General features: G+C 36.4%; 2 long non-coding RNA genes across 2 annotated transcripts; both read right to left on the bottom strand.

Annotated features, from left to right (window-relative positions):
- Positions 1-1,211: 1,211 nt before the first annotated feature.
- On the bottom strand, positions 1,212-4,574 carry LOC135204560 (uncharacterized). Its single transcript, XR_010312267.1, has 2 exons — positions 4,481-4,574; positions 1,212-1,830 (listed from the first exon to the last, which is right to left on the bottom strand). It is a non-coding gene; the product is annotated as an uncharacterized LOC135204560 (long non-coding RNA).
- Positions 4,575-8,174: 3,600 nt separating this feature from the next.
- LOC135204553 (uncharacterized) lies at positions 8,175-10,612 on the bottom strand. Its single transcript, XR_010312266.1, has 2 exons — positions 10,543-10,612; positions 8,175-8,454 (listed from the first exon to the last, which is right to left on the bottom strand). It is a non-coding gene; the product is annotated as an uncharacterized LOC135204553 (long non-coding RNA).
- Positions 10,613-14,124: the final 3,512 nt, after the last annotated feature.

The raw sequence follows: 14,124 nt of genomic DNA, 5'->3' as shown, positions 1-14,124 counted from the left end.
TCCTTTCTGTATTTCCTCTGGTCTTCTGTCTCCTCTTTCAAATGAACCCCATAATATTCTTTGGAGGATTGAATTTCAAGTCAGTGGGCACTTAGGTGGGCTGGTTCCATATGATTAGGTTTCATCTCCTGAATAATAATAATAATAATAATAATAATAATAATAATAATAATAATAATAATAAAATAATAAAAATAATAATATAATAATAATAATAATAATAATAATAACTGAAGGAAAAATCTGGCGTAAATTTGCTAATATCTAGGTACTGAATTTAATTAGCATGATTTTAGTTTTGAAAAAAAAAAAAAGATTATCACAATATTTCGGCAAGAACAGGGCCATGCCTAAGACCTTGAGGAACAAACAGGCTGTTGAGGAACATCTGGTACCAGAGCCTCGAATCCTTCCATCTCCTTCAAGGCTAAGCAGAGCCGTGAAGGACGCAAGAAGCGTCTTTTGAAATTTTTTCTTATAAAGGCGCAAGTAAAAGTCATTCTCGCGTCGAGAATTATTGAATTATTATTGAACAATTAGATGCTATGACCTTGCGACCCAAAGAGGTAATGGTTCAGAGTGGATGCTGAAAAAAAAAACATTTTATTTTTCTTATTTCATGGGGGGAATTTCTCTCTCTCTTTCTCTCTCTCTCTCTCTCTCTCTCTCTCTCTCTCTCTCTCTCTCTCTCTCAAACGACAGACACCAGTCCTACCCCTCTCCGTGAGGAAAGATGCCATCACGATGTATATATATATATATATATATATATATATATTATATATATATACATACATATATATATATATATATATATATATATATATATATATATATATATATATATACATATATATATATGTATATATCATATAAACAAATTGTCCCAAAGTCTAGACTGTGACATGGCAATCAGTTCCTTGGACATTCTTTCACATTCTCAGGCCGACGTTCGTTGTTTATTCATTCATTTATTCTGCTCTTTTCGTACTCTCTTATATTTGTCAATAATAATAATGATAATTATAATAGTTATAATTATCATTATTATTATTGAGAGTAACAGAGCTTGTGTTGAAACGTCAGAAAACCTTAATAATAATAATAATAATAATAATAATAATAATAATAATAATAATAATAATAATAATAATTTGCATAAAATTGCCCAGAGTGCATATTCAAATCTGAGTGAAAAATAAAAGGCTATACATCGTCAGTAAATTTTATTACCGAATACAAACGGCTAAAGGGATGTCTTAAAAGGCCGCATCGTTCAGCCTCACAGGTAGATCACCTTTGATGATACAAGATATAGGAGACGATACAAGATTCAGGAGACGACACAAGAATCAGGAGACGATACAAGATTAGGAAGACGATACAGGATTTAGGTGATGATACAAGGTTTAGGAGAAGATACAAGATTTGGGAGATGATACAAGCTTAGGGAGACGATACAAGATTAGCGAGATGATAGGAGGCGATACAAGATTTGGAAGACGATACAGGATGTAGGAGACGACACAATAAGTAGTAGACAATACACGAAGTTAGAGATGATACAAGATTTAGAAGACGAATACAGGGTATAGGAGACGATGCCAGGAGAAGTACGTTCGCTACGAGGAACGGTGACTACCAGCCGTAGCCTCCGTAACCGTAACTGACGATGGGCCTGTAGAAAACTGGCCTGTAGCCGTAGCCGTAGCCACCGAACCCGAACGAGGGACCGGGAACAGGTTCAGGGGAGGCTCGTGGATCCGGCATGGCTCCGCTGGAGCCGAGGACAGCGAAGAGAGCCACTACAATGGCAGTGATTGTTGCGACCTGAAATGAAGAGAAAGGATAGAAATGATTGTTTGTGACTAGAAAAAAAATGAATATATATATATATATATATATATATATATATATATATAAAGAAGGACACTCCTTTTAACAATCAGAAATCTCAGTAGGGCATTGCAAAATTATCATGACTGAAGGAACTGAATATAAGAAAATAGAAAAAAATAATTGTTTACAACTGAACAGAAAATAAAATCAATCATGCTACTGCTTCTGCTATAAATATATTAACTTACTCTGGGAGTAAGCCTACAATCTACTTTGTTGTTGTTGTTCTTGTTTGGGGGGTAGGAAAGGTCTATGGAAGAGCCTAAAAAGGTCTGAAAAAAGTGCTTCGCTTTGAGTTAACGATACAGGAATTTTAGGATAGGATGTTTATGATTTATTTATTAGAATGGAAATGTCAAAAATAAGTAATGTGCATGTTAAATCATTACAGAAAATTTATTTCTAATAAAATATAGCGTATTCATTTTAATTTTCGTTGGTGAAACAAAGCTCTATTTGACCGTAGATTTTAGCACGTTCTAATTTACGTTAAGTTACTAATGTAATGCTTACAACTTCTGCGTGAGGGGAAAATCTTGCACACATCTCGAGTAAGCTGGAGGTCGGATCATGCCTTGTCTAAATATATGCAGACGAATTTTCATTTTCACAGATTGACATGTAACGACATTACAGCAAATGTACAAGTCGAACGTTTTCAGAATTTCTGAATCCGTATCAAGAACTGTACAAAACAGATCTGAATTTCATCTCCATTGTAAAACCGAGCTCGTATTGAAACTTTTTAATATATTTTTTAATGATTTCTCTAATAACAGATCTCTTCTTTCAGTATTTCCCATTACCTTCCGTTACTTCTTTCAAATCAAGACCATATTCTTTGGAAGCTTGAATTTCTGGTCAATGGCCCCTTTGGTGAGGTTGTTCCAGATGAATAGGGTTCATCTTCTTAATTAATTAATTAATAATAATAATAATAATAATAATAATAATAATAATAATAATAATAATATACTCAACGCCGGAAATATGATAAAAGCCATAACACATGGGCAGTGCCAGTAATCAGATACAGCGCAGGAATAGTGGAATGGACGAAGGCAGACTCCGCAGCATAGATCAGAAACCAGGAATAGAAAACATATGACAATACCAAAGCACTACACCCAAGAGCAAATACGGACAGACTATACATAACACGAAAGGAAGGAGGGAGAGGACTACTAAGTATAGAGGACTGCGTCAACATTGAGAACAGAGCCTGGGGCAATATCTGAAAACCAGTGAAGACGAGTGCTAAAGAGTGCATGGGAAGAAGGACTAATAAAACGTAGATGAAGACCACAAATATACAGAGACAGGAGAAGAAGCAGAAAGAACAGAGGACTGGCACAACAAAACCAATGCACGGACAATACATGAGACAAACTAAAGAACTAGCCAGCGATGACAATTGGCAATGGCTACAGAGGGGAGAGCTAAAGAAGGACACTGAAGGAATGATAACAGCGGCACAAGATCAGGCCCTAAGAACCAGATATGTTCAAAGAACGATAGACGGAAATAACATCTCTCCCATATGTAGGAAGTGCAATATGAAAAATGAAACCATAAACCACATAGCAAGTGAATGCTTGGCACTTGCACAGAACCAGTACAAAAAGAGGCATGATTCAGTGGCAAAACCCCTCCACTGGAGCCTGTGCAAGAAACATCAGCTACCTTGCAGTAATAAGTGGTACGAGCACCAACCTGAGGGAGTGATAGAAAACGATCAGGCAAAGATCCTCTGGGACTATGGTATCAGAACGGATATGGTGATACGTGCAAACAGACCAGACGTGACGTTGATTGACAAAGTCAAGAAGAAATTATCACTCAATTGATGTCGCAATACCATGGGACACCCAGAGTTGAATAGAAAGAGAGGGAAAAAATGGATAAGTATCAAGATCTGAAAATAGAAATAAGAAGGATATGGGATATGCCAGTGGAAATCGTACCCATAATCATAGGAGCACTAGCACGATCCCAAAGATCCCTGAAAAGGAATCTAGAAAAACTAGAGGCTGAAGTAGCTCCAGGACTCATGCAGAAGAGTGTGATCCTAGAAACGGCACACATAGTAAGGGAAAGTGATGGACCCCTCCTAAGGAGGCAGGATGCAACCCGAACCCCACACTATAAATACCACCCAGTCGAATTGGAGGACTGTGATAGAGTTAATAATAATAATAATAATAATAATAATAATAATAATAATAATAATAATAATAATAATAATAATATTGATTATAATAATAATGAAGATAAAATGAACACCATTTTATTCTTTGGAAATTAGAATTTCAAGTCAATGGCCCCTTTGGTGGGATGTTCCATATGAATATGGTTCATCTTCTGAATATATAATAATAATAATAATAATAATAATAATAATAATAATAATAATAATAATAAATAAATAATAATAATAATAATAATAATAATAATAATAATAATAATAATAATAATAATAACTGATTAAAAATCCGCATAAAAGAATAGAATCACGTCATAGAGACAACTTTGCAAAAAGACTTCATACTTCTGTGGATTTCATTCAAGTAACCTTACTTACAACGTTCATGTTGGTAGGTATGTTGCTGTGTGTTAAGTCGTACCAGGGAACACCTCGATTCTTGGTCTCCTTTGAGGCTTATACGACGTCTAGTGGCTCCAGTTCCTTCTGATATATATATACCAGAGAAGGTCTGACTCAGGATGACAAGAGAGAGAAAAAATGTCTTTTGTTCAAGGACACATACACACAAGGCGTGAAGGACAAGTGGATTATTTTGCTTCGAGAGGCAGTCACTCATTTGGTGGGTCCAAAAGCAAAGCAAAAAACAGGAACAAAAGTTCCTACGAGGGAAAATGTTTTGTGTCTGTGTGTGTTTGTTTCAGCAAATCTGCCTAGTAATGGACTGTGACTCAACAGCTTAGGGTTAAGTAGAAGTAATGGTACAGTTAGATCACTGTCTTATATTATTATTATTATTATTATTATTATTTTTTTTTTTTATTTTTTTTTTTTTCTTTTTTTTTTTTTTTTTTTTTGCTCTATCACAGTCCTCCAATTCGACTGGGTGGTATTTATAGTGTGGGGTTCCGGGTTGGCATTCCTGCCCTCCTTCGGAGTCCATGCACTTTTCTTACTATGTGTGCCGTTTCTAGGATCACACTCTTTTGCATGAGTCCTGGAGCTACTTCAGCCTCTAGTTTTTCTAGATTCCTTTTCAGGGATCTTGGGATCGTGCCTAGTGCTCCTATGATTATGGGTACGATTTCCACTGGCATATCCCATATCCTTCTTATTTCTATTTTCAGACTTGATACTTATCCATTTTTTTCCCTCTCTTTCTCTTCACTCTGGTGTCCCATGGTATTGCGACATCAATGAGTGATACTTTCTTCTTGACTTTGTCAATCAACGTCACGTCTGGTCTGTTTGCACGTATCACCCTATCCGTTCTGATACCATAGTCCCAGAGGATCTTTGCCTGATCGTTTTCTATCACTCCTTCAGGTTGGTGCTCGTACCACTTATTACTGCAAGTAGCTGATGTTTCTTGCACAGGCTCCAGTGGAGGGCTTTTGCTACTGAATCATGCCTCTTTTGTAACTGGTTCTGTGCAAGTGCTGGGCATTTCACTTGCTATGTGGTTTATGGTTTCATTTTTCGTATTGCACTTCCTACATATGGGAGAGATGTTATTTCCGTCTATCATACTTTGAACATATCTGGTTCTTAGGGCCTGATCTTGTACCGCTGTTATCATTCCTTCAGTTTCCTTCTTTAGCTCTCCCCTCTGTAGCCATTGCCAATTGTCATCGCTGGCTAGTTCTTTAGTTTGTCTCATGTATTGTCCGTGCATTGGTTTGTTGTGCCAGTCCCTCTGTTCTTTCTGTCTTTCTCCTGTCTCTGTATATTTGTGGGTCTTCATCTACTTTATTAGTCCTTCTTCCCATGCACTCTTTAGCCACTCGTCTTCACTGGTTTTCAGATATTGCCCCAGTGCTCTGTTTCGATGTTGACGCAGTCCTCTATACTTAGTAGTCCTCTCCCTCCTTCCTTTCGTGTTATGTATAGTCTGTCCGTATTTGCTCTTGGGTGTAGTGCTTTGTGTATTGTCCATTTGTTTCCTGGTTTTCTGATCTATGCTGCGGAGTTCTGCCTTCGTCCATTCCACTATTCCTGCGCTGTATCTGATTACTGGCACTGACCCATGTGTTTATGGCTTTATCATATTTTCCGGCGTTGAGTTTTGACTTGAGTATCGCCTTGAGTCTCTGCACATATTCTTTCCTGATCGTGTCCTTCATCTCTTGGTGTTTTATATCTCCTCCTTCCATTATTCCCAGGTATTTGTATCCCAGTCTCATCTATGTGTTTGATGTTGTCCCATCTGTATAGCTTTATCCCTTCAGTTCTCGTTACTTTGCCTTTTTGTATGTTGACTAAGGCGCATTTTTTCTATTCTATTATTATTATTATTATTGTTATTATTATTATTATTATTATTTATTATTATTCAGAGTATGGAACCTCTTCGTACGGAACAATCCCACCAAAACAAAGGGGGACATTGACTTGAAATTCAAGCTTCCAAATAATGTTATGGCGTTCATTAGGAATAAGTAAGAGGAGGTAGAGTGAAATACAGAAAGAAAATATATTATCACTTTTTAAAGAAAGAAAAAATTGATAAATCAATGAATAGTAAATTAATAAATAGTTAAAAATAAAGAGAATGAGAGCTATTGTTGATTTCTCTCTCTCTCTCTCTCTCTCTCTCTCTCTCTCTCTCTCTCTCTCTCTCTCTCTCTCAGAATGAATCGTAAACGACAGGAAGACCAAATCAGACCTCAAGTCACCTTGCATGGGAGAGATATTTCGTGGACAAAGTAAATAAACTTCTGATTGGGCTGAAGTCAGTCTCTGAATTCCGTCATGATTGTAAGTCGTATTGCTTACCAAAATTAGGTAGATAGATATATGAATGAATTAATACGTTACAGATGGAGACTGTGCTAGTTGGAAATTGATAGCAAGAGGTCTGAGAGGCGTAAGGGGATGGAAACCTTTCACAAAGGAATGAAAGGGGTTGCAACTAGGAGACCGAAGGGACTCTGCAGGAAGCCTTGAGTAATGCATGCAGTATCTCGAGTCAGTGCACAGACGGTTCTAACCGCCACCCCCCCCCCCCCCCCCCCCCCACCCCCCCCCCCCCCAACCCCTTTAGGGGGGTTGGGTTGTATGTCACGAATTTAAGAGTTTATTATCTGGATAATGAACAATAATACAGGGGAAAATTGAGTAACGTTACAAACTTTTAGCTGGTTAACCAGACCAACCCAGAGGGAAGGATTTAGTGAATATATTTTTGCCCTGCAGTCTTTCCACCCTCCTGGCGAAGCCTACCAGTTTGGATCCTGAAAGAAGGAGTTTGATATAATTTGCATACGTCAATAAAAAGTATTGATTACTTGAGTGATTTCCAATTCTAGCAAAGTTACATTGGTTTTGCTCTGTTTCATTGCAAGTTGCAAATTCTGCCCAAAGGTGGAAAGAGATCTACATCATTTAGTATTTTGTTTGTAATCCTACAAAAAAAAAATAATAATGATAATCCATAGGTATACATATTCATAAATTGCTACTATGTATTTTGGGGGGTGGGGTGGGGGGTTGGGGAGAGTTGAGTAAGTGTACCCGTACATCATACATTTTTTGTCGTATGAATCTTACAGGTATTATTATAGGAAGAACAAAACAAAAACTAAAATAAAAAATTAAAAAAATCAGCATGAAGAAATTTATCACAACAATAATTAGTCAACTTCTTTTTTTTTGTCAATGTGCAGAAGGAACTGAATTATATCCAGATTTGCATTTTCTCTGCTTTTCGAGATCATCCTCTTCATCATCTTCAGGGAGTTTATGCTGCATGTTTACAGTTTCTGTCTCGCCCAGGAATCGAATTGGGTTCGTTTCTTGGTGGAACAAGCATCCATTCAATTGATACTTGATTCCCCAATAAATAAATAAATAAATAGATAAATATATATACTTTCTAAGGCAATATAAGTAAGAAATCTTCCACTGAAATGCATTGCAAGACAAACCTACTCTATGACGATCTGACCTACTAGGATTTACCAGATCAAAAATAAATCCTCTCGGTCACAGAGGGCGTGAGAGGATTACAACCTCGGATTTATGAACCTGAGATTTTATAGCCCTTGTGGGAATTATCGAAAGAAACAGCTCATTTAAACGCTCCAATTTATTTAGAAATACTGACAGATTTAAAACAATAGATTCCACAATTCCAGACAAGGTTCCAGCGATCACCATCCATACCCATAGCTATACAGGGGTCTGTAGATGCTGTAAGAGATGGGTCTGTAGATACTGTAGCTGTAAGGCGTGTAGATGCTGCTGTACCCGTAGCCCAGGCCTCCCCAGGGGTCAGCTTTGGGTTCGGGCATGGCCTCTGTCGAGGCGAAGATGGCCAACAGGGCCACCAAAAGGACAATTGCGGAGACGAACTGAAATGGGGAAAAATTGGAATGGAATTATGTTGTGACAATTTTTGGAAGAGATTTTGGCCTTAGATTTGAGTCAGTGTGCTGAAGGCATGCATATTATTAGCCAGTATCATAGATTATTATTATTATTATTATTATTATTATTATTATTATTATTATTATTATTATTATTATTATTATTATTATTATTATTATTATTATTATTATTATTATTATTACTAGTAGCGAAATTCATATGCAACAAGCCCATCAAAGGGGCCACTGACTTGAAATTCAAGCTTCCAAAGATTATTATTATTATTATTATTATAATTATTATTATTATTATTATTATTATTATATTAATTATTATTATTATTATTATTATTCAGTTGTGGAAACCTATCATATGCAACAAGCCCACCAAAGGGGCCACTGACTATAAATTCAAGCTTCCAAAGAATATTCTGCGGTTCATTAGGAAAGAAGTAAGAGGCAGTAAAGTGAAGTACAGAAAGAAGACGTCCCACTTCACAAAAGTAGAAAAATAAATAAATAAATAAATAGATAGATATTACAAGGTACATCAAGAAATGAGAATGCAACAATATGCAGTTAATGGGCCTCTCTGTTGAACTTCTTCAAAGATCCAGAGGTCCTTTATTCCTCACAACTTTGGACTCTGGAACCGCCTCCCTGCTGAGGATGACGTGCTATTGGTATACTTTAAAAGTCCAAGCAAAGCTCCAATATATTACGACCCTAATACGATTCTTCTTGAATTTTAATCATTGCATTTTTTAAATTTATTTATTTGTTGATTTGTTAATTCACCTGTTTTTCTAATAACAATCACTTCTTTCGAATGGACACCATAGTGTTTGGGAGCTTGACTTACAAGTCAGTGATCATTTTGGACTTTCGTTGTCTTAATAATAATATTAATAATAATAATAATGTGTGTCATAAAATCCACAGTTATATAGTAGAGTATATTACTATATAAAACTTAATGATGTACTCTACTATATAATTGTTGATGTTTCTGACACAGATTGTTCTTCACGCGATTGTAAATTTCTTAATAATAATGAATAATATTATAATAATAATAACAACAACAATTATATGCTCGACTATATAATTGTGGATATTTATGACACTGATTGTTCTTCACGAGATTGTGAATTTCTTAACAGCAACAACAACAACAACGAGATTGTGAATTTCTTAACAACAATAACAATAACAATAATAGTGTCGAGCATGTATATTATCTTGCTGTAGTTTATTCTGATTTTAAATTACCGTCCTTATGAATTTCGACTGGAATTTAAAACGTTTTGACGACCGCTGCCAATTTTCCTGTGAGCTAAAGACAGGTCATTTTACGGTAAAGCTCCTTGACAGACGAGGAAATTGAGGACTATTCTCTTGAGATACCATATTTAACGGGCTGGCGCTTAAATCCTTCTACTGACACATTTATTATACCACTTTCAATGGAGGATTTACCGTCGAACTAAAATGACTACGAACATGTAGTAGTATGCTTGAGATGGTGCCACTTTTCACAGATTTTGATTCATAAAACCTTGACCTATATTGGGATATCTTGTAGATGTGGCATAAACGTTTAAGACGTGCAACTTTCCCAGATTTGATTCATAAAACCTTGACCTATGCTGAGATGTCTCGTAGATGTGGCATAAACGTTTTAGAAGTTGCCACTTTTCCCAGATTCGATTCATAAAACCTTGATCCAAGTTGGGATATCGTGTAGATGTGGCATAATGTTTTAGACGTTGCCACTTTTCCCAAAAGGGTAGACAGTTTGATACTATTGTTCTAGTCTCTAATCTAACCGTGGAGATATGAAATGAGAGAAAGAACTGAGATTTGATGACAAGCAAAGGATGATTTATAGTAAAAATACTTATAGTAAATATTAAATGAAGAATTGAAATCGTAAATTAAACTGTTTTGAAAACAGGGTAGGATAAAGATGATTTAGTTTCCATTATAAGTATCACCAATGATATCTCATCTTGTTCCCAACGAATCTGAACAATTGTATAGTACGAACACCTGAAGATCAGTTCTACTCACCACCTTCATGTTGACAAATGCGAGACGAAATTTTCGTATCCTGACAAAGCGTTTGTCGTTTCTGAATGCGTGCCAATAGCAGTCGGTGCTTTATATACCCAACCACTAGGAACAAAAAAAACTGGCCCTATTCTTTGGCGCTGACAAGTTCCGTAAAAAAAAAATTGTACTATAAACAAGATTCTCCTGAAGGCCGTAAAAGAAATTGTCACTGAAAGTTGCTATCAAACGAGAAATGAACCTGTCTCATTCGTTCTCTCTCCCGTCTCATCTCTCTCTTCTCGTCTCTCTCTCATCTCTCTCTCTCTCTCTCTCTCTCTCTCTTCTCATGAGCAATGCTTTCTTTAAGTCATCCTTTCAGATAGTCCAGGAATTCATTGCAGAATCAGTTTATTGTGGGTTGCGTTCCATACAATACCCACAGATATACTTTAACATCAATCTCCACTTTGCATAAAGGGTTAGGGTAAATTGACATTACGTATGATACTTGCCACATTTTATGTTAATATTTTTTTTAATATGAAAAGAAAGCGAAAGATTACCAAAACAATTACTAATTAACGTTCTTCAGTTCACATATGGAACTGGCCAGATTTTCTTATGGCGACAATTCTTAAAATCCGCCTCAGTGGCGTGGTCGGTTTGGTCTTGGCTTGCCACCTCGATGGCCGCGAGTTCAATTCTCCGGTAGTCCGCTGAGAGGTGAGAGATGTGTATTTCTGGTGATAGAAGTTCACTCACGACGTGGTTCGGAAGTCACGTAAAGCCGTTGGTCCCGTTGCTGAATAACCACTGGTTCCATGCAACGTAAAAACACCATACAAACAAACAAAATCATTCTTAAAACAATAAAAAGTGAAAGTTTATCAAAACAATTAGCTACTGATTAGCTTTCTTCAGTTAGCATAATGGATTGGAATTAGATGGACAGCTGACAGTTATAGCCATCTCTCCACCATGAATTGTCCTGTGTATCCCATGCTTTCTGCAAGTGTCTTCGACTCATCTTTGGAGAAATTATTATCTAATAATTCTTGACAGTTCTTGAAGTTTTACTGTTTCAATCCAGCGGTTCTCCCTTAAGGGCGGGGGTGGGGGCCGGTTAGTACCTCCAGTGAACCTTACGTGGTGCACTGTAGGCCTTACTTAAGGTTCCTTGCAGCATCCCTTCGGCCCCTGTTGTTGTTGAAGATTGAGCTGGCTTTATGCCAGCACGGGCTGCAACACCTTTCATTCATTTTACTGTACCTCCTTTCACATTCATTTTTTCCCTTCTTACTTTCCTCAACCCTCTCCTAACTATTGTTCCATAAGGCAACATTTTCAAAACCTTGTTACTCTCAGTTTCACTTTCATCACTGAATGACCTCATAGGTCCCAGTGCTTGTCCTGTGGCTTAAATTCCATTTGGTTATTTGTCGTGGGTTCTGTCTGGCTCTCACCTCCTGTTGTATATGTAAGGGGCCTTTCGATACTGGAGGCTGGTGAGGTCCTCTGCAATATCAATTATTTCATTATTTCAAAACCTGGAAGTATGCTGCTTTGCCGTTCAAATTTTAGTCGGTGTTGGTGATTTGGACGTAAATGGCAATTCTTTGAAGGTAGTCAGAAGTCCTCTTCAAAATACCTGTCCTCTGCAGGGCTCGGTTATTTGAGTTATTTTTCATCATCAGTTATAGCAGCTACCGAGTAAACAATTCATTTCTTGTGTCAGCGAAGGAAAATAGATATTTGGACTTGGAAAACTTTTTTAAAAGTTTACAGCTCTCTCTCGGGAACTGAATTGGGATCACTTTGTGGGGCAAATATTTTCTATATTGAGTTTGAGTACCCATTATATATGCTGTATACTGAGAGGCATAACAAAAGTAGACAGTAACCTATTTACGTCAAACGAAAACCAGACAAGAAATAATGGATGGAAACTAGAACTGAAGAGATACAACACATCCCATTGTGGGAACTTCTTCACATACAAGATATGTGACACGTGGAATAAACTGCCTCCAGAAGTTGTAAACAGCAACAGTGTGGAAGAGTTTAAAAAAAAAAAGCGAAACAAAATCATTAGGAGGACACTGTGAATGAACAGTAAAACCTGCTCCTAGAGATAAGTGAGCACACGATGTCTCCTCAAAGGATGGACTAACAAGTCTCTGAGACGTCCTAATCCTTGTAACTCCTTGTGTATATATATATATATATATATATATATATATATATGTATATATATGCTTATATTTATTACAAATGTATGTATATATATATTTATTTATTTACAAGCAAGGTATTTCTTCGATGGGGATCTGAACAGCTGACCTTTGATATACCAAGCCAACAACCACCCACTCAGTCACAGAGGTAATGAAAGGGTTAAAACCTCTCAATAATGGCTATGCTTAAAACCTAAAAAGCCACCAGGAATTGTTTGGGATTACTATGAAATGTTTTATGTAAGTTTCACAGCTTAAGCTGGCCAAAAACGACCAGAGACCTTAAACAGATTTTGTTCTGCTTCTTTTGCTGTACTGTAGTTTTTGAAAACTCTTGATGCTATGTTCAGCAACTTTTTACATATATATCGAACACTTTGAACCCATGATGCTATGTTGAGCAGCTTTTTATTTCATCGAAGCTGCTTTGAAGGTAACTTGATGAACGTATCTAGTTCCTGCTCCTCTGCCTCTTTGAAGACTGAATAGAGATGATTCATTCCCTTCTACATTCTAAGAGTATCTGAACATTCAGTAGATGTATTAACTGATAATAGACACAAATAACACACAGAAGAAGGGAAAATATAAGAAGGGGAAAGTTGGTCAGTGAGGAAAAGCCTCCTCTTTTGCTCTCTAGTGGAGTATTCGAGGCAAATTTTTGTTGGGACGAAAGTTCCTAGATTATATACAGACGGCTCCAATACAGTACCAGAATTAAATGCTAGATTTGGATGACACTCTGTGACGTTGAGTGATTCATGTTATTTATGCTTTTATTATTTATGCATTATATAATATCTATGTATATATATATATATATATCTATATATATATATATATATATATATATATATATTAAATTATTACATCAAAACATTTTATTGTGGGACCCTTTTAAACATCAGAATGCAGTGAATTTTATAGTAAAATTATCATTTTCTATTGCCTTCTGTTACTTTTTTCCCCAATGGACACTAAATCGTCTTTGGAAGCTTCAATTTCAGGTCAGTAGCCAAGGACTGGTTCCAAATGAATAGAATTCGTCTTCCTAATAATAATAATAATGTTGTACCAGGATGATTTTTTCTCAAAATTGCCCATTCTGATTAATGGCGATTTCTTATCGTCTTCTCTGAATACTAAATGCAATTCAGGTTCTGCTGGGGTCTTGCGTTCCATCCTAAATCGTGTACATGTATTATATTCCAATATGACGAATTTTTCAATGAAATAACTCTTGCCGACAAGAATTACTGTCTACCAAAGTCTCCAAGAACCTGTATGGACACCACACTTCAACTGTCATGAGAGTGATGCTATCTAAACTCCGATATTATTATTTTAGTCAGGGTTCCAACTAGGA

This window comes from Macrobrachium nipponense, chromosome 24, assembly GCF_015104395.2.
Source record: "Macrobrachium nipponense isolate FS-2020 chromosome 24, ASM1510439v2, whole genome shotgun sequence".
NCBI classification, from domain to species: Eukaryota; Metazoa; Arthropoda; class Malacostraca; order Decapoda; family Palaemonidae; genus Macrobrachium; species Macrobrachium nipponense.
The sequence above is the reverse complement of the archived record's forward strand: the minus strand, read 5'-3'. Positions and strand labels throughout refer to the sequence as shown.